Raw genomic sequence first — 18,472 nt, 5'->3', positions numbered from 1 at the left:
AGGGAGCGCCATCGTCACTCCTATTCAAAGACCTGGAGATGCCTCCTTCAGCAGGGAGAAAAGCCTATTGAGGAGCCACTGTGAGGCAGTTTCTTATCCCTGTCTTGTGGGAGACTGACTTTCTCTCATCTGTCTCCCATTTGGTTTCAGTTGAGTGTAAGACTTCCCACCTTGCTCCCACTTAAGGTTCAGCTGCAGTCTTTTGTATAAATCTGTACAATTGCTCGACTGTGGTTTAAGGGTTGCTCCTCCCCAGCAGAGCAACCCATTGCCCATGCTGTCAGTCATCTTGCCCTTCAAGGCTCAGCGTCTTCCTGTGTTGATCTGGCCTTTGGCGTCTGTGCAAGTAATAAACTTCCTGAATCCATTGATGCTCATTGTCTCCTTACTAACTGAATCCATGGAGGTGTGACAAGCTAACAACTGCACTAGTGACACTTGGGACCCTGTTAGCCACCAAGCACCTTGGAAAGGCTTGTCTGCTTAGCACGAAGTTCTTCCATAGGAAGGTACTCAGGGTAGATAGATATGTTTAGCAGAGTCGGCCATTTATGTCTATTGGAGTGAGTCAACTTACAGGGACTAAAGCTCCCTGATCATATGTGTCCCCATAAGGCCAAACCCTGCACTAGGTTTCTCAGGATCAAGCTGAACCAGCGTTCTGAATAGCTCTTCCTTGTCTGCCTTTCCTGCCTTGGATGGAGTGCTGGGATCTCCCTCTGCTGTTCCCATCTCATTTATTAATATATACTCCCCAGTGGACCAACTTCCAGGCTGCCAATTCCTTCTAGTAGTGGACATATGCCTTCTCTCTCTGCTAAGGAATTATTGAAAGGTCAGTGAATGGGGTTCTAGAAGTTGGTATTGGCAGTTCCCTCTCAGTCTGTGCCTTTAAGAAAAATTCAGCAGAAGCTATACTATTTGTTTCCTTTTATGTCTTAAAACTAAAGATTCTTAAGGATGAATTCTGAAGTAATCAAGTAAGTGCTTATTGTTTTTATCTGTCTTTGTAAAACTAAATTAGTCCTACCCGTAGCTTGGTTTTGGAGAAATACATTACTGTCATATCAGAGAGATTGTAGGCTATTCAGGGTAATAGAAATCTTAAAAGACAGCATGTTCTTACAACCCGGGAGAAATAGAAGGATAGAGAAAAAGTTTGATGCTGTGAAAACGAACATGGATTGTGGAATCAAACAATATTGGGTTCTAATCCTGTTCCATCCTTTATCAGTGTTTGTATTAACTAGATTATAAATTCCATGGCCTGGCATTAAAGCTTTCCCTATTAGAAGACCAAGGAGAGAAGTTATAAAATAATGTTTGATGCTGCCCCCCAGTGGTTGATGTGGCCGCAGAAAATATGACAAAGATAAAGGTTTTAGATCAAGCTTTATTTTAACAAAAATATTAATGCATATCTAGTTCTTCTTATTTCCCATTTGATTTCTCTATGAAGCATATAGCATTTACGTATTTTCATTTATGCAATCTCATTTTAAAGCCCCCTTGAATACATGTATGAAAATATGTTAACGTTTTTAAACAATTTCCTGTGGGATTGAGATGCATTTAAAATCTGCAAACGTCAGGCAGTGTTGCCTAGTGCGTCCTGGAGACCTTCGAAGTCGCCGTCGCTCTCACCATGACTGGGTCCAGACTGCGCCAAGCCTCTGGAGGACGTGGGTCCTCGGAACCTTTGTAGTGCCGGACTCCGGGCCACAGGCGCGGCAGCAGGATAACAGAACCTCTGGATGGACTCTTCCTGGGAAGCTTTGCTAATTTGCAGCAGCTAGACCATGTTCCTCATTAACATCTGTCTGTCAGCTTAGTCATCACATCATTTCACCATGGTAGCAGGGACTCAGCTCGGAATTCTATATAGAAAAACACCTGGATCCCAGACTTTCAATGGCTTCAAGACAACTAGAAGTGCCTGCTCTTGAGGCTAGTGGGCCTCTAGGCAAGATGTCCCTGCCCTTCGGGATATACCCCTGGGCACTCAGCTTTGATAATACTCTCAAGGACCCTGCACCCATTACTCCTCCTCCATCAGACATGGGCAGCGTCCCTTGGAAACCAGTAATTCCAGAACGCAAGTATCAGCTCCTCGCCAAGGTGGAGGAAGGAGAGGCCAGTCTACCCTCCCTGCCATGACCCTGTCATCGGCCATTGACAGTGTGGACAAGGTCCCAGTGGTGAAGGCTAAAACTACTCATGTCATCATGAATTCTCTGATCACAAAACAGACCCAGGAAAGCATTCAGCATTTTGGGCAGCAGGCAGGACTGAGAGATGCTGGCTACCCACTCCACGAGGGCCTCACCACTGAAGAGACCAGGTACCTTAGAGTGGCATAAGCACTCCACAAACTAAAGCTACAGAGTGTAGAGATACCAAAAGAAGAGAGGCAGCCTGCATCAGCCCAGTCCACCCCAAGCACCACTCCTCACTCTTCACCTAAGCAGAGACCCAGGGGCTGGTTCACTTCTGGTTCTTCCACAGCCTTACCTGGCCCAAATCCTAGCAACATGGACTCTGGAAGTGAGGATAAGGACAGCAACTTGTCAGATAAGTGGAGCCTCTTTGGACTGAGATCACTTCAGAAGTATGATTCTGGCAGTTTTGCCACCCAGGCCTACTGAGGAGCCCAGAAACCCTCTCCAATGGAACTGATCCGTGCCCAGGCCAACCGAATGGCTGAAGATCCAGCAGCCTTGAAGCCGCCCAAGATGGACATCCCAATGATGAAAGGGAAGAAACAGCCACCACAGGCCCATAATCTCCAGCCCTGTGACTTGAATGTGCTCACACTCACTGGCTTCTAGAGCCCTTTCCAGGGATTCTGGTAAAGAAGGTTTCTTGCAACCCACTCTCCTTTTACCTTGGCTTTCATATAGGAAAGGTATATTTAAAAACTTAATCAGATGGTCGCGGTGGCTCACGCCTGTAATCCCAGCACTTTGGGAGGCCAAGTTAGGTGGATCACCTGAGGTCAGGAGTTTGAGACCAGCCTGGCCAACATGGTGAAACCCCCATCTCTACTAAAAATACAAAAATTAGCCAGGCATGATGGTAGGTGCCTGTAGTCCCAGCTACTTGGGAGGCTGAGGCAAGAGAATTGCCTGAACCGAAGAGGCAGAGGTTGCAGTGAGCCGAGAGCATGCCATTACACTCCAGCCTGGGTGACAAAGCAAGACTCTGTCTCTAAATAAATAAATAAATAAGGTAAAAAACCTGTTAAATTGAGGCTAGAGCTGGAGACATAATTGGTTTTTGAGAAACATTAGTACAAAGCTTGCCCTTGTTGTGTGGAGGAAGCCATTTTGTACTGCTTTAAAGTTAGACTAAATATTCTCAGCAGTGGTGTATAGGGACCTCATTACCTATTTTTTCATCATTTACCATAGGTAAGAACTTCGATCACTGCTTACTGGGTAAATAATGTTTGTGCTGTTCCAAAACCCAGGCTTCTTGATTCCTTTACCACTATCCGTGTGAGCACGGACAAATCATGGCGTAGAGGTGCTCACTGACTCACTGAGACGACTCTGGCCCTGTTGATGGCTGATGCTGTGCTCCAGTCTTATCAGTTAGGGGACCCAAGATTTGTTTGGGACCTGGGTACAGGTTAAAGCCAGACTTGGCAGGGACCCCTGCTTCTAGGCTGAACCTTGAGTCTCCCCGCTTTTTGGTAGACCTAATGGATCACTGTCCTGCAGCCAGTTCTTCATGTGGGGCCTCTTAGGCCAGTGCCAGGGGAGGCATCTCCTCATTCTGTGCCACAGAACAAACGCTAGTCTAGTAGAGCTTTTCTTGCACTTTAAAGTGAGATTAATTTAGCTCCAATTTGGTTAAAAGCTTCCTAAGCGAGAAAATTCGACCTACTGTTTTGGTATAGGTAAATGGACTTAAACTTTTTTAAAGTAAGGGAGATGGTAGATACAGTTAGATTATAGTCTTGAGGTTTATATGAAGCCAGTAGTGTTACCTTATTTTGATTTCCTTGTTCAGGTCAGGGCCTGGAATGTCTGTGGCGGGAGGTGAATGAATTCAAAATTTTCTGTATGAAAGCATTTTTCACCAAAGTGAGCCTCATGCCTTTATGCAACACATAACCTTACTGAGGGAGGGAAGTAGGGAAACCACATTTTTATTTCTCCTTACTGTGTACAAGTTCAGTTATTGTCTTGAACACGGTCTCAAATACCCATTTTTTGTTTTGGATAGTACCTTGTCTGTGTAAGAAGCTGACCTTTCCACAGAGGGGCCCTGGAGTCTGAAATTATGAGAATTAATTTATTTGTGTCTTCTATTATGATCTCTTATTTTGACAATAAAAATCCTTACTACTTTCTCCAAAAAAATAAATAAATTAATTAATTAAAGAATATGCAAACATTGTAGTTTGGCAAACATAGTGTTTGACTGTGGTATAACTATTTAATTTCTCTTTGCTTTGGTGTCCTAATATGTAAACTTAGGAAACCTTATTCCCACTTTACAGTGTTGCTATGACAATGAATGACCCCAGGTGTCAAAAAGACCAGGCACCTAGAGATAATGCAAAGAAAGGAAGCTATAATTGTTGTTCACATATTCAAAATTATGCTACTTAAAGTGTTAGCTACATTTGTGTGTAGAATAGTTTTATATACAATAAGGATGTTGGAGAATTTTTTAAAAACTTGTTGCACTGTTAGTCATATATCAAATATATTTGGTATGCACTTTTACAAAGCACCTGTAAAAACCAGGTCCCTTATAGCTTATTTATGATAAAATACTATAAAGTAGTTATTTCACATAAGTACAATTTACATGAAAAGAATTACTTTTATGCTCAAACTATGAGGATTCAAACTAATCATTTGTACTCAGAAAACAGATAAGAGTGCTGCTTTCGTTTATTTCAGAAGCAATAATACATGTCTAGAGGAGGAAAAAGTGGTGGTAAAAAAATATTGCTGGGACTGAAGCTGATTTTGTAGTTCCTTTCAAGGCTCATGTGTCTTTCCAGGCCACCCAGACCATAGGCACAACTTTGCAACACCAATGTTCCTAGGAAGCGGTCCCACTGACCTCTGCCTCTGTCTTGTAATTTAAGACAACTTTTCTCAACCCCTGTGTGCCTAACTCCCCATCCCACCCCAACGGAACCTCCCTTGATTATGAACATGTGCAACCAGTTATATTGCTGACATTCTTGCTGTTTAGTTCATAGCCTGAAAATGTACATGACGGCACCTCAATTTGGACACCAGGGTGAGAGTGACTGTGAAACAATGATGTCAGGTGTATGAATATTGTCTTTGGACTTTCCTGTGATGCTGGCGCAGGCTTGCTGAGATGTGGGCAATCCTGGGCACTACCGCCTTGCTGTGCACTGCAAAGAAGTGGAAATAATAATACGAAAATGGATACCAAAGTCTTAACATAGAGCTTACTATGTGCCAAACATAATATTATAATATTATCCTCATTTTACAGATGAGAAAATAAAGGCTTAGCAAGGTGTCCATGTATTGATTAGCTATCCTGCATAACAAACCACAAAAAATTTAGGTAATTAAACGATCATTCATGATTCTATAGGTCAATTTCAGGTTGGCTCATCTGGATAGTTCTTCTGCTAGTCTCATCTTGTTCACTCTCAGTGCTACATCTATCTGGTGACTTCATGGGGGCTCATTGTTTTACCTCAGCAAGGGACAGGCCATCTCTGTCCCACATGGTTTCCTCTTTCAGTAGGATACCCAGAATTCTTTATGTGGAGGCACCATATTTCAAAAGAGAGAGAGAGTAGAAGCATCAGAATCTCTCAAGACCTAGGATAGAAAGTCACACAAACGTTACTTCTGTGTTAACGCAAGTCACATCACTGACCCTATTTTCCCTATTTCAAAGAATAGGGAAACAGATTCCTCCACTTGATGTGGCAAGTGGCAAAATCATGTTTTAGAGAGCTTGCAGAAAGTCATGGAATTTGTAGCCTTTAAAAAAAAATCTTACTTTTTCATAGTAAGTAAAATGCCCAAGCTCATATAGACTGGACATAGGGGTGCCAGGCTTTGACCCAACCAGTCTGCTTCAGTGTTGGGTTTTTAACCACAGTGGTTATATTGACAGGGGAAGAATTTCACTTTCTGCAGTGAATTATGCTTCACCACCTGCTTCGGCCCTGTTTGTGCAGTGGTGCCTTTAGCAGTACCAGCCCTCGAACTCAGGTACTAGTTTGAGACCTGGAAGACAAATTTCTGTAGTGAAAATTTGCTATGATCTTTTCCTCATAGACTTTTGTGAAAAGACTTTTGTACACTGTCTATAAGTCACCCTGCCCACAAGTCTACTAATGCAGAGGCCCCAATACACGTACATATTCGTAGAAGTCTGTATTGGCTCCAGTGTAAAGGTAACCATGAAGCTATTCTACAGATGAAACTACACGCTTGGTTAAAAAAAAAAAATTTACTGTAATATCTACAAACAATAAAGGATTTATTCTTGTGAGGAGGAATTTTACTGGATCAAAATCTAAGTGTCAATATGAACCTGATCCAAACAGTGATTTATGGGAAAGAGACACTGGTTACATGTGTGTGTGTATATATATATATATATATATTTTTTTTTTTTTTTGAGGTGGAGTCTCGCTCTGTCACCCAGACTGGAGTGCAGTGGTATGATCTCTGCTCACCGCAACCTCTGCCTCCTAGGTTCAAGTGATACTCCTGCTTCAGCCTCCCAAGTAGCTGTGATTACAGGTGTGCACCACCACGCCCAGCTAATTTTTTGTATCTTTAGTAGAGACGGGGTTTCACCATGTTGGCCAGGCTGGTCTTGAACTCCTGACCTCGTGATCTGCCCACCTTGGCCTCCCAAAGTGCTGGGATTACAGGCATGAGCCACTGCACCTGGCCTAGTTTTGGCTCCTTCTTTAAGACATCTCTGGAGGATGCAAAATGTGCTAGGCTTGCATAGACTCCAGAGAGGTTAAATTGTTTCTTTTACATTTATCCATGAAAGCCTGAAGTTTTTGAAAGAACAGCTCTCCATGATATATTTACAAGTTTATTTCAATAACAATAAGGGGTATTTCATGTCAGATAAGTATGGTTAGTTATCTAAATTGGATTTGCTTTTATCCTAGGCAGACTTCTTTTTAAATGGTCTTTCTTGTAGTGTCTAGATTCTTTTATTTTTCATGTGGAAGTCCAGTTGTTTCAGTGCCATTTGTGGAAAAGGCAATCTTTTCTCCATTTTATTGTCTTTGCTCCTTTGTCAAAGATTAGTTTACTATATTTATGTGATTGCTGAGCTCTCTATTCTATTCTATCGATCTATTCATCTGTTTTTTCATCAATACCACACTATCTTGATTAACGTAGCTTTAAAATAAGTCTGAAGTTGGGTAGTGTCAGCCTTCCAACTTTATTTTTCTTTTTCAATTTTGTGTTAGTTATTCTTGGTCTTTTGCCTCTCCCTATAAACCTTAGAATCAGTTTGTTGATGTCCACAAAATAACTTGCTGGGATTTTGCCTTTCTTACCTAAACATGCCAAAGAAAGACTTTATAGTGAGAGCAGCTGCATACATGTGTCTCCTCTCCCCCCTTTTCCCCCTCTTCCTGGATAAGGGTATATAGAAAAATGCTTTTTACAAAGAAAGAGAACTGAAAGAAAACCACCCATGTTGTTCAATTATGGTCAGAAAAATTTTGATTTACAGATGTTACTGACAGATAGGGAGCTGACTCTGTGAGAATGGGATTTCCTTATCTTTCATTTAAAAACCTGAAGAAAATCTCTAACAAAAATCATTAGGTGAGTGGCTTATAAGTCAGAATTATATACTGAGCTATTTGGGCTCTGCGTGGCTTTCACACATCTTTCAACATGTTTTAGCTCTGGGTAGCAGCAATATAGAATATTGTAGAAAATTGCAGTTATTGTTTTTTAAAAAGTTCCTTATATGGAGGTAAATAAAAAGTGGTTGTTTCACTGGCAACTGGAAGATATCTTATTTTAGAATAAATAGTACTGGTTCTTTGTAATTTGAAAAGGGAACAGGAGCAGTGTTGGGAGTGGGCAAAGGAAGGAAGAGGCCGCACCTTTTATTAAATGGTTTTGCTTCCAGCACTACATGTCATTAGGTCAAGTTGTCATACTACAAACTTGTGGCCTAGTTACCTAGTGAAAAAATAGTTTAGTCTGGGAAATATTGTTCCTTAAGAGCAACAGGAAGTCTTCAATCTATTGTGAACTTTTCTTGCTATTTAAAGTCTGGTCCATGGACACGTAGCATCAGCGTCACCTGGAACCTTTTTCAGAATAATCTCAGGCCTCATCACAGACCTACTGAATCAAAATCTGCATTTTTAACAAAATTCCCCAAGTGGTCCATGTGTTCAATGGAGTTTGAGACCCAGTGGCCTAAAATATATCATTGCTGTGTTCCACTTTTGCTTCTGAGGAACACGGGATAGATTATTTTGGCCAGTGGTGGTAGGTCACCACTGAGCACTTTTTATTAGCAAGTAGACTGTGGCTGCATATCTCTCTCTGATTACCTATAATATCATAGAAGTGTTGCTACAGTAATCAGGACCCTATGCTACTAAAGTTTAACTTCCACATCATCATTATGCAAGGAGGGTGCAGAATGTAATACACTATCACTTTTACTTGTCTGCTTTATTTATTGAAGACTGGATCCATCTGATTCAAACAGAATGAGTGAAAATTTCCTCAAAGTAAATATGGTCTTTGTGAAACTATTTACCCTTGTTTTCAGAAATTACAAATTTCTCTAATTATAATTAAGGAAATTGAGTGGCTTTTTCTCCTTTCTGTAGCATGTGGCTGGATTTTCAGAGTTAAATCTGTGAGACATTATTGTAACAGTACATTCTTCTGAATAGATTTTCATAGCATTTTTTTCATTTGTTCATTGCATCATTCACTTACTCATTTAACTAACATTTATTAAATGCCTAATTGACCTAGGGATGCAAGGGTGAACGGCACACAGTATATGTTGTGGAAGGTTCTTGGGGAGAGACAACAAGCTTTTTGGAAAATATGAATAGTCTTGTATGCCTGGAGTTTGGCATTCAGAGGGGATGTGGTGAGAAATGAAGTTGGAAAGAAAGGGAAACTGCGGATTCTGAAGAGCTTTCTAGTGCTGTGTTAAGGAGTTTGAGCTTCATTTTGGAGCAGAGGCAACACTACTGAGGCAGTGAATTTCAAAGTAGGAGTTGCAACCCATGAATGAGTCATGAAGTCATTTGGTGAGTCAGTATTAGCGGTTTTACAAAATGGAAATACAGCAGAATAGAAAATATCAAAGAGCATTTCTGTAGTAAAAATTTTGGGTAAGTGTGTGTGATGTTCATGGTCAAAACCAATACTATCAGGGGAGTCAGGCTACCCAGGGGAACCAGGCGAGCACAGTTGACCTAAAAAAAATTAAACCCATCAGAACTCAGCAGTACCATAATCCTGGTCCATCAAAATGATAATGCTTTGTTCTAGCCAACTCTCAGAATTGGGATACTAAACTGGAAGAATCGATGTTTGCAATTTATAGGGAACACAACTAATTGAAAAAATGATTTACCCGTGGTTAGCTTCTAAGAAAGTACTAAGTTTGTTATACATCTTGTAATGTCTGTATGTGGGTGAGCCTATGACAAAGGCAAACCATTTTACATCAGGTTATACTAAAAGGTGTAAGTGATGACTGAGCAGAAAATCACTATCATCTTATATATGATTTCTGCCTAGGGCTACATAGCTCTCTGACTGTTTTTGTTACTGCACTAAACACAGTTGCCGAAAGCAAATTTGTCATATACTCATTGTGTATAATAAATTTTAATTTTGGACTGTGTTATGTGCAGAGATTACCAACTCATAATAGAGGAACTCCGTTGCTCAAAAAATTTTTGAAAAATGTTACCCCAGTAAGATTTGAAAAAAAAATGGTGTTTAGAAAAACGAGGTGAGAAAGGAGCAGGGTCACATGCAAATTACAGAGATGAGATACGGAAAAGAAGGAAAATTGTGATAATAAGCTGTATTAGTCAGGGTTCCCTAGAGGGACAGAACTAATAGGATATATATACACACACACACACACATACACACACACACACATATACACACACACACTCCTATATATATACTCCCATATATACACACACGCATATACACACACGCACTCCTATATATACATATATACTCCCATATATATACACTCCCATATATATATACATATATATACATATATATACACACATTTACTAAGTATTAACTTACACAATCACAAGGTCTCACAATAGGCTATCTGCAAGCTTGAGAGAAAGGAGAGCCAGTCCGAGTCTCAAAACTGAAGGACTTGGAGTCCAGTGTTCGAGGGCAGGAAGCATCCAGCATGGGAGAAAGATGCAGGCTGGGAGACTGGGCCAGTCTTGCCTTTTCACATTTTTCTGCCTGCTTTATATTCACTGGCAGCTGATTAGATGGTGCCCACCAGATTAAGGGTGTGTCTGCCTTTCCCAGCCCACTGACTTAAATGTTAATCTCCTTTGGCAACACCTCACAAACACACCCAGAATCAATACTTTGCATCCTTTGATCCAATCAAGTTGATGTAATAACCACCACATCAGCTGTCTTCCAAACCTAAATGTATGTACAGGTAGAGAATAGAGTTCTATTAATCTGGCAGGTAATGAAGTAATTTAAAAGAGATCACACTGATGCTTCCAAACCATTGAAACACCCTGAATACTTACTTCTTTTGTAAGGCCTGTTCTCTACACTAATTATAGAAAACTTGGGATTTGGGGGATGCATTTCCATAGGGGTTACAAACACAGACTCTGGAGCCAGACTATTTGTCTTCATCCCTTACTGTATACACAAATGACCCTGGACAAGTTACTTTATTCCCCATTTATTCCTCATGCAAGCGGAAATAATAATACCACCTATCTTTTAGTGTTGCCAAGAGAGTCTATGAGTTGATGGTGTTAATGCTTATGAGATCAGTACCTAGTACATAGTAACTGCTCAGGAAATGTTCCTAGAGTAGAAATTAGTTTTATAACTTAGAACATTGTGATCAGTGTGGCTCAGCCATGACCAAGGACATTTCTGGCAAGCTTATGTCATAAACAAGGACAAAAGAAGAGATAGAGTGGGAAACAGTAAAGAGGCAATTTCATGCTGTGGCAGAACACCACAAGTTTATGAGAGCAGTACAGGGAAAGAGATGAAAGATGAGTCATTTATAAAACACGAACTTCCCTTCCCAACTATTCTGTCAAGAATAAAGAAAATGATTCAGTATCCTGAGACTTTGATAAAGTTGCTTATCAGCTTAAGGAGATTTTGGGCTGAGACAATGGGGTTTTCTAAATATACAATCATGTCATCTGCAAACAGGGACAATTTGACTTCTTCTTTCCTAACTGAATACTCTTGATTTCTTTCTCTTGCCTGATTGCCCTAGCCAGAACTTCCAACACTATGTTGAATAAGAGTGGTGAGAGAGGGCATCCCTGTCTTGTGCCAGTTTTCAAAGGGAATGCTTCCAGTTTTTGCCCATTCAGTATGATATTGGCTGTGGGTTTGTCATAAATAGCTCTTATTATTTTGAGATACATTCCATCAATACCGAATTTATTGAGAGTTTTTAGCATGAAGGGCTGTTGAATTTTGTCAAAGGCCTTTTCTGCATCCATTGAGATAATCATGTGGTTTTTGTCTTTGTTTCTGTTTATATGCTGGATTACGTTTATTGATTTGCGTATGTTGAACCAGCCTTGCATCCCAGGGATGAAGCCCACTTGATCACAGTGGATAAGCTTTTTGATGTGCTGCTGGATTTGGTTTGCCAGTATTTTATTGAGGATTTTCACATTGATGTTCATCAAGGATATTGGTCTAAAATTCTCTTTTTTTGTTGTATCTCTGTCAGGCTTTGGTATCAGGATGATGTTGGCCTCGTAAAATGAGTTAGGGAGGATTCCAAAATCACAAGCATTCTTATACACCAGTAACAGACAGAGAGCCAAATCATGAATGAACTCCCATTCACAATAGCTTCAAAGAGAATAAAATACCTAGGAATCCAACCAACAAGGGATGTAAAGGACCTCTTCAAGGAGAGCTACAAACCACTGCTCAGTGAAATAAAAGAGGACACAAACAAATGGAAGAACATACCATGCTCATGGATAGGAAGAATCAATATTGTGAAAATGGCCATACTGCCCAAGGTAATTTATAGATTCAATGCCATCACCATTAAGCTACCAATGAATTTCTTCACAGAATTGGAAAAAACTGCTTTGAAGTTCATATGGAACCAAAAAAGACCCCACATTGCCAAGACAATCCTAAGCCAAAAGAACAAAGCTGGAGGCATCATGCTACCTGACTTCAAACTATACTACAAGGCTACAGTAACCAAAACAGCATGGTACTGGTACCAAAACAGAGATATAGACCAATGGAACAGAACAGAGTCCTCAGAAATAATACCACACATCTACAGCCATCTGGTCTTTGACAAACCTGACAAAAACAAGAAATGGGGAAAGGATTCCCTATATAATAAATGGTGCTGGGAAAATTGGCTAGCCATAAGTAGAAAGCTGAAACTGGATTCTTTCCTTACTCCTTATATGAAAATTAATTCAAGATGGATTAGAGACTTAAATTAGACCTAAAACCATAAAAAACCTGGAAGAAAACCTAGGGAATACCATTCAGGATATAGGCATGAAAGCAATGGCAACAAAAGCCAAAATTGACAAATGGGATCTAATTAAACTAAAGAGCTTCTGCACAGCAAAAGAAACTACCATCAGAGTGAACAGGCAACCTACAGAATGGGAGAAAATTTTTGCAATCTACTCATCTGACAAAGGGCTAATATCCAGAACCTATAAAGAACTCAATCAAATTTACAAGAAAAAAACAAACAACCCCATCAAAAAGTGGGCAAAGGATATGAACAGACACTTCTCAAAAGAAGACATTCATACAGCCAACAGACACATGAAAAAATGCCCATCATCACTGGCCATCAGAGAAATGCAAATCAAAACCACAATGAGATACCATCTCACACCAGTTAGAATGGCATTCATTAAAAAATCAGGAAACAACAGGTGCTGGAGAGGATGTGGAGAAATAGGAACACTTTTACACTGTTGGTGGGACTGTAAACTAGTTCAACCATTGTGGAAAACAGTGTGGCGATTCCTGAAGGTTCTAGAACTAGAAATACCATTTGACCCAGCCATCCCATTACTGGGGATACACCCAAAGGATTGTAAGTCATGCTGCTCTAAAGACACGTGCACACGTATGTTTATTGAGGCACTATTCACAATAGCAAAGACTTGGAATCAACCCAAATGTCCATCAGTGACAGACTGGATTAAGAAAATGTGGCACATATACACCATGGAATACTATGCAGCCATAAAAAAGGATGAGTTCGTGTCCTTTGTAGGGACACGGATGCAGCTGGAAACCATCATTCTCAGCAAACTATCGCAAGAACAGAAAACCAAATACTTCATCTTCTCACTCATAGGTGGGAACTGAACAATGAGATCACTTGGACACAGGAAGGGGAACATCACACACCGGGTCCTAATGTGGGGAGGGGGGAGGGAGGGATAGCATTAGGAGATAATGCCTAATGTAAATGATGAGTTAATGGGTGCAGCACACCAGCATGGCACATGTATACATACGTAACAAACATGCACGTTGTGCACATGCACCCTAGAACTTAAAGTTAAAAAAAAAAAAAAAGAAGAAGAAGAAAAAAGAAAATGATTCAGAAACAAAGAAATAATAGAGGAGATAACAAAACAAAAATAAATACATAAAATATGTATACAAGTTGGAATTCTTTTCAGTTATCGTTTATTTGAACTTTATCAGATAGCCAATGGCATGCTTGTGCTACTTTGTACCAGCCCATGAGAGCTGATTGTGTACCTCTCTTCTGAACTCCACATTCACTGATATTGTGTTGGTAGTTTTGAAATTGGCTCTGGCAGGAGTATTTACATCAGAAAATTAGCAAACATTACAAAGCAAGGTCTTCCTTTTTAACTTGGAGAGCTGCTTATTAACATTTACCAGTCTACCAGTGTAGGTATCTCTTATAATGCAGACAATAAGCAATAAACAACATTCTAGGTATTACCGGCTATTATTACTTTAAGGCATGGTTTTCTTTTGTCATCTCACAATCAACTTTAACCCAGATTTTTGCTTTTTAAAAAAGTATTTTGACTATATTCAAAGAGAATTGCTTTGAATACTACTTTGTAATTTTATGGTTATCTGTGACATATTGTTTCATGTCTAGTCTCCTTTTAGGAAGAGGAGGTGGGAGAGTATATATGTTGCACAGCCTGTCTTTAAAGAGCCTGGAGTAGTGTATGACCCATAGATGAGTGAATGAACAAATATGTGAATGAAAGAGAAGATAGAATATAAAATAAATCTGAGTGAAAGACAAAGAATATCCTCTCCCCCTGAAGCCCCTTAACCTCTTCAGTTGGAAGCAGTGTTAGAAACGTAGACCTTGAAGTGAGGGCTGTCTCTCAAATCCATTCTCTGGCCCAGTGGTTCTTGAGCTTTGCTGCCTATTTAAATCACCTGGGAACTTTAAAAAGCCTAAGTCCCCAAGCATACCCTAAAATTCACAATCTTGCAGAGTGGATCTAAATATCAATTTCTTTTAAAGCTCCCCGGTTATTCTGACGTATAGCTAAGTCAAGAACCAGTGCTTTCTAGGGCCTGGAATCTGGCACTAGGTCTTAGAATTCTCCGTGTAGGGGAAGGGAGTTTAATTGGGAGGGAATCTGAATATCTGCCTTTGAGTAACTGCTGGAAATGTAACGGGTAGTTACTGTTTGGATCAGCAGATAGGTACTGGTCTGAATTCCTGGTTATGGCTTTAATTTTTTTTTTTTTTTTTTTTTACCTTATCTCTCTTGCAGAAATATTTGACTGCCTTCTTTCTCTCTCTCTGTTCCACTCCCCACTTTGTTGACTATTCTTGCTTTTATGCTCTCTCTTAGAATCTCAGGTCCATGGCATTTAATTAATAATATGCTATTGTTATCATATGAGCAATGATCCTCTCTTGTCTGCCAATGAAGGCAGACAACCTCTAGAAACTAGAAAAGGCAAGGAAATGAATTCTCCCCTAGAGCCTCTAGAGAGAACACAGCCCTATTGACCCATTTCAAACTTTTGACCTCCATAATTGTAACATATAGATTTGTGTTGTTTTAAGTCACTAAGATTGTGGTACTTTGTTACAGCACCAGTAGGAAACTCATACAAACACCCTGTGCATTAGCATAGAGTAACTCTTTATTTAGGCCTTGTTTGATATTATGCCTTGCTAAGGGAAACCTGGTATGATCAAGGTATTGGGTGGGTATATTCGTATATTCTTCAAGAAAGAATAGGACCACCTCTCAGCCCTAGCGGAGCCAAGCAGGAGGATTCAGAGACCCAGGACAAGACCCAATACTATGCTGGCTTCAGGTGTGACCCAGTATAGTGCCAGCTATGCAGGCCATGGGAGTGCTTGCATCACTTCTCCCCTAGTTCCAGGCAGCCCATAATGGAGACTATCCTTCTGATTGGGAGAAAGAGAGAGAGGAGAGCTAGAGATTTTGTCTGGTAGCTCAGGGATTCTTCATTATCTTACCCAATTCCATCAAAGCAGTGTATCTAGGAGTCTGCAGTACTCTTGGGTTGCCCCCTAGTGCTGATTAAGTTTTTTTTAAGTGCTGATTTTTAAGTTTGTTTTTTTTTTTTAAATTTCTTAAAACAAATGAAAACGGAAACAGAACATACCAAAACCTATGGAATATATCAAAAGCAGTGTTAAGAGAGAAATTTAAAGTAATGAAATCCTATATCAGAAAAGTAGAAAATCTTCAAATAAACAATCTACTAATGTATCTCAAAGACCTAGAAGAGCAAAAGTAAACCAAACCCCAAATTAGTAGAAGGTAGGAATAACAAAGATCAGAGCAGAAATGAATGAAAAAAAAATAAAAGCACAAAAGATCAATGAAAAATTGCTTTCTTGAACAGGTAAACAAAATCAACTAACCTTTAATCTGACTAAGAAAAGGAGAGTGACTCAAATAAAACAAGAGACAAAAAGGGAGATATTACAACTGATACAACAGAAATTCAGATGATCATTAGAGACTGTTATGAGCAACTGTATGACAATAAATTAGAAATCCTAGAAGAAATGGATAAATTTCTAGACACCTATAACCTACCAAGATAGAACCATGAAGAAATCCAAAAGCCAAATATACCAGCAACAAATAATGAGATAAAAGCAGTAATAAAAAGTCTTTCATCAAAGAAAAGTCCAGGACCTGATGGCTTTACTGCTGAATTCTACCAAACACTTAAAGAAGAACTAATATTAATTCTACTCAAATTGTTCCAAAAAAATCAAAGAGGAAGGAATACTTCCAGACTTATACCACAAGGTCCGTATAATCCCAAAACCAAAACCAGACAAAGACACAACAAAAAAAAGAAAAACTACAGGCCAATATCCCTGATTAGCATAGATGCAAAAACCTCTAACAAAATACTAGAAAACCAAATTCAACCACACATTAAAAAGATAATTCATTATGATCAAGTGGGATCATTATTTCTGGGATGCAAGGATAGTTCAACATATGCGAATCAATCAATGGTGTATATCATATCAACACTATGGAGGACAAAAACCATATGATCATTTCAATAGATACCAAAAAAGCATTTGATAAAATGCAACATTCTTTTATGATAAAATCTCTCAAAAAATTGGACATAGAAGGAACATATTCAACATGACAGAAACCATGTATGACACACTCACAACAAGTATCATACTGAATGGGGAAACTGAAAGCCTTTTCTCTAAGATCTGAAACATGACAAGGATGCTCACTTTCACCTCTTTTTTTCAACATAGAAATAGAAGTATTAGACAGAGCAATTAGACAAGAGAAAGAAATAGATGACATCCAAATTGAAAAGGAAAAAGTCAAATTATCCTTGTTTGCAGATGATATGATCTGAAATTTTAAAAATATCTAAAGACTCCACCAAAAAACTGTCAGAACTGATAAACAAATTCAGTAAAACTGCAGGATACAAAATCAACATACAAAAATCAGTAGCATTTCTTTATGCCACCAGCAAACAATCTGAAAAAGAAATCAAAAAAGTAATCCCATTTACAGTAGCTACAAATAAAATAAAATACCTAGGAATAAACATAACCAAAGAAGTGAAAGATTTCTACAATGAAAACTATAAAACATTGGTGAAAAAACTGAAGCAAACGCACACAAAAAATGGAAAATATGCCATGTTTATGGGTTGGAAGAATCAATATTATTAAAAGTGTTCATACTGCCTAAAGCAATCTACAAATTAAATGCAATCCTTCTCACAATATCAATGGCATTCTTCACAGAAATAGAAAAAACAATCCTAAAATTTATGTGGAACCACAAAAGATCCAGAATAGCCAAAGCCATCCTGAGCAAAAAGAACAAAGGTGGAGAAACCACATTATCTGACTTTAAATTATACTGCAAAACTATAGGAGTCAAAATAGCAAGGTGTTAGCATGAAAAACAGACACATAGAACAATTGAACTGAATGAAGAACCCAGCAATAAATTCATGTATTTGCAGTCAACTTATTTTTGACAAAGGTACCAAGAACATATACTAGGGAAAGGACAGTCTCTTTGATAAGTGATGCTGGAAAACTAGTTATCAATATGCAGAAGAATGAAACTAGATCCCTATCTCTCTCCATCATACATCAATCAAAAATGGATTAAAAACATAAATCTAAGACCTAAAAGTGTAAAATAGCTAGAAGAAAACATTGGGTAAACACTCCAGAACATTGATCTGGGCAAAGATTTCTTGAGTAAAACCTCAAAAGCACAGGCAACCAAAGCAAGAATGGACAAATGGGATCACATCAAGCTAAAAAGCTTGTGCACAGCAAAGGAAACAATCTTAACAAAGTGAAGACATAACCTACAGAATGGGAGGAAATATACAAAATACCCATCTGACAAAGGATTAAAAACTAGAATATAGAAGGAGCTCAAACAATTTAATAGGAAATAGTCTGATTTAAAATGGGTAAAAGATCTGAATAGATATTTCTCAAAAGAAGACAGACAAGTGGCCAACAGTTATATGAAAAAAATGCTCAACATCACTAACATTGGAGAACTACAAATGAAAACCACAATGTGATAGCATCTTACCCCAGTTAAGATGGCTTTCATCCAAAAGATAGGCAATAATGAATGCTGGCCAGGATGGGGAGAGAGCAGAAACCTCATACACTGTTGGCAGAAATGTAA

The 18,472-nt window shown here is 39.1% G+C and overlaps 1 protein-coding gene and 1 pseudogene across 1 annotated transcript in view; both read left to right on the top strand.

The window, feature by feature from the left end:
• QRFPR (pyroglutamylated RFamide peptide receptor) overlaps positions 1–18,472 on the top strand; it is a 57,065-nt gene that overhangs the window by 9,409 nt on the left and 29,184 nt on the right. The gene's annotated exons all lie outside the window — the stretch shown is intronic.
• LOC706652 (putative monooxygenase p33MONOX pseudogene) lies at positions 1,912–2,828 on the top strand (annotated as a pseudogene).

The sequence above is a fragment of the Macaca mulatta genome, chromosome 5 (assembly GCF_049350105.2).
Source record: "Macaca mulatta isolate MMU2019108-1 chromosome 5, T2T-MMU8v2.0, whole genome shotgun sequence".
NCBI lineage: Eukaryota > Metazoa > Chordata > Mammalia > Primates > Cercopithecidae > Macaca > Macaca mulatta.
Note: the sequence above shows the minus strand (reverse complement) of the source record. Positions and strands in the feature narration are given on the sequence as shown.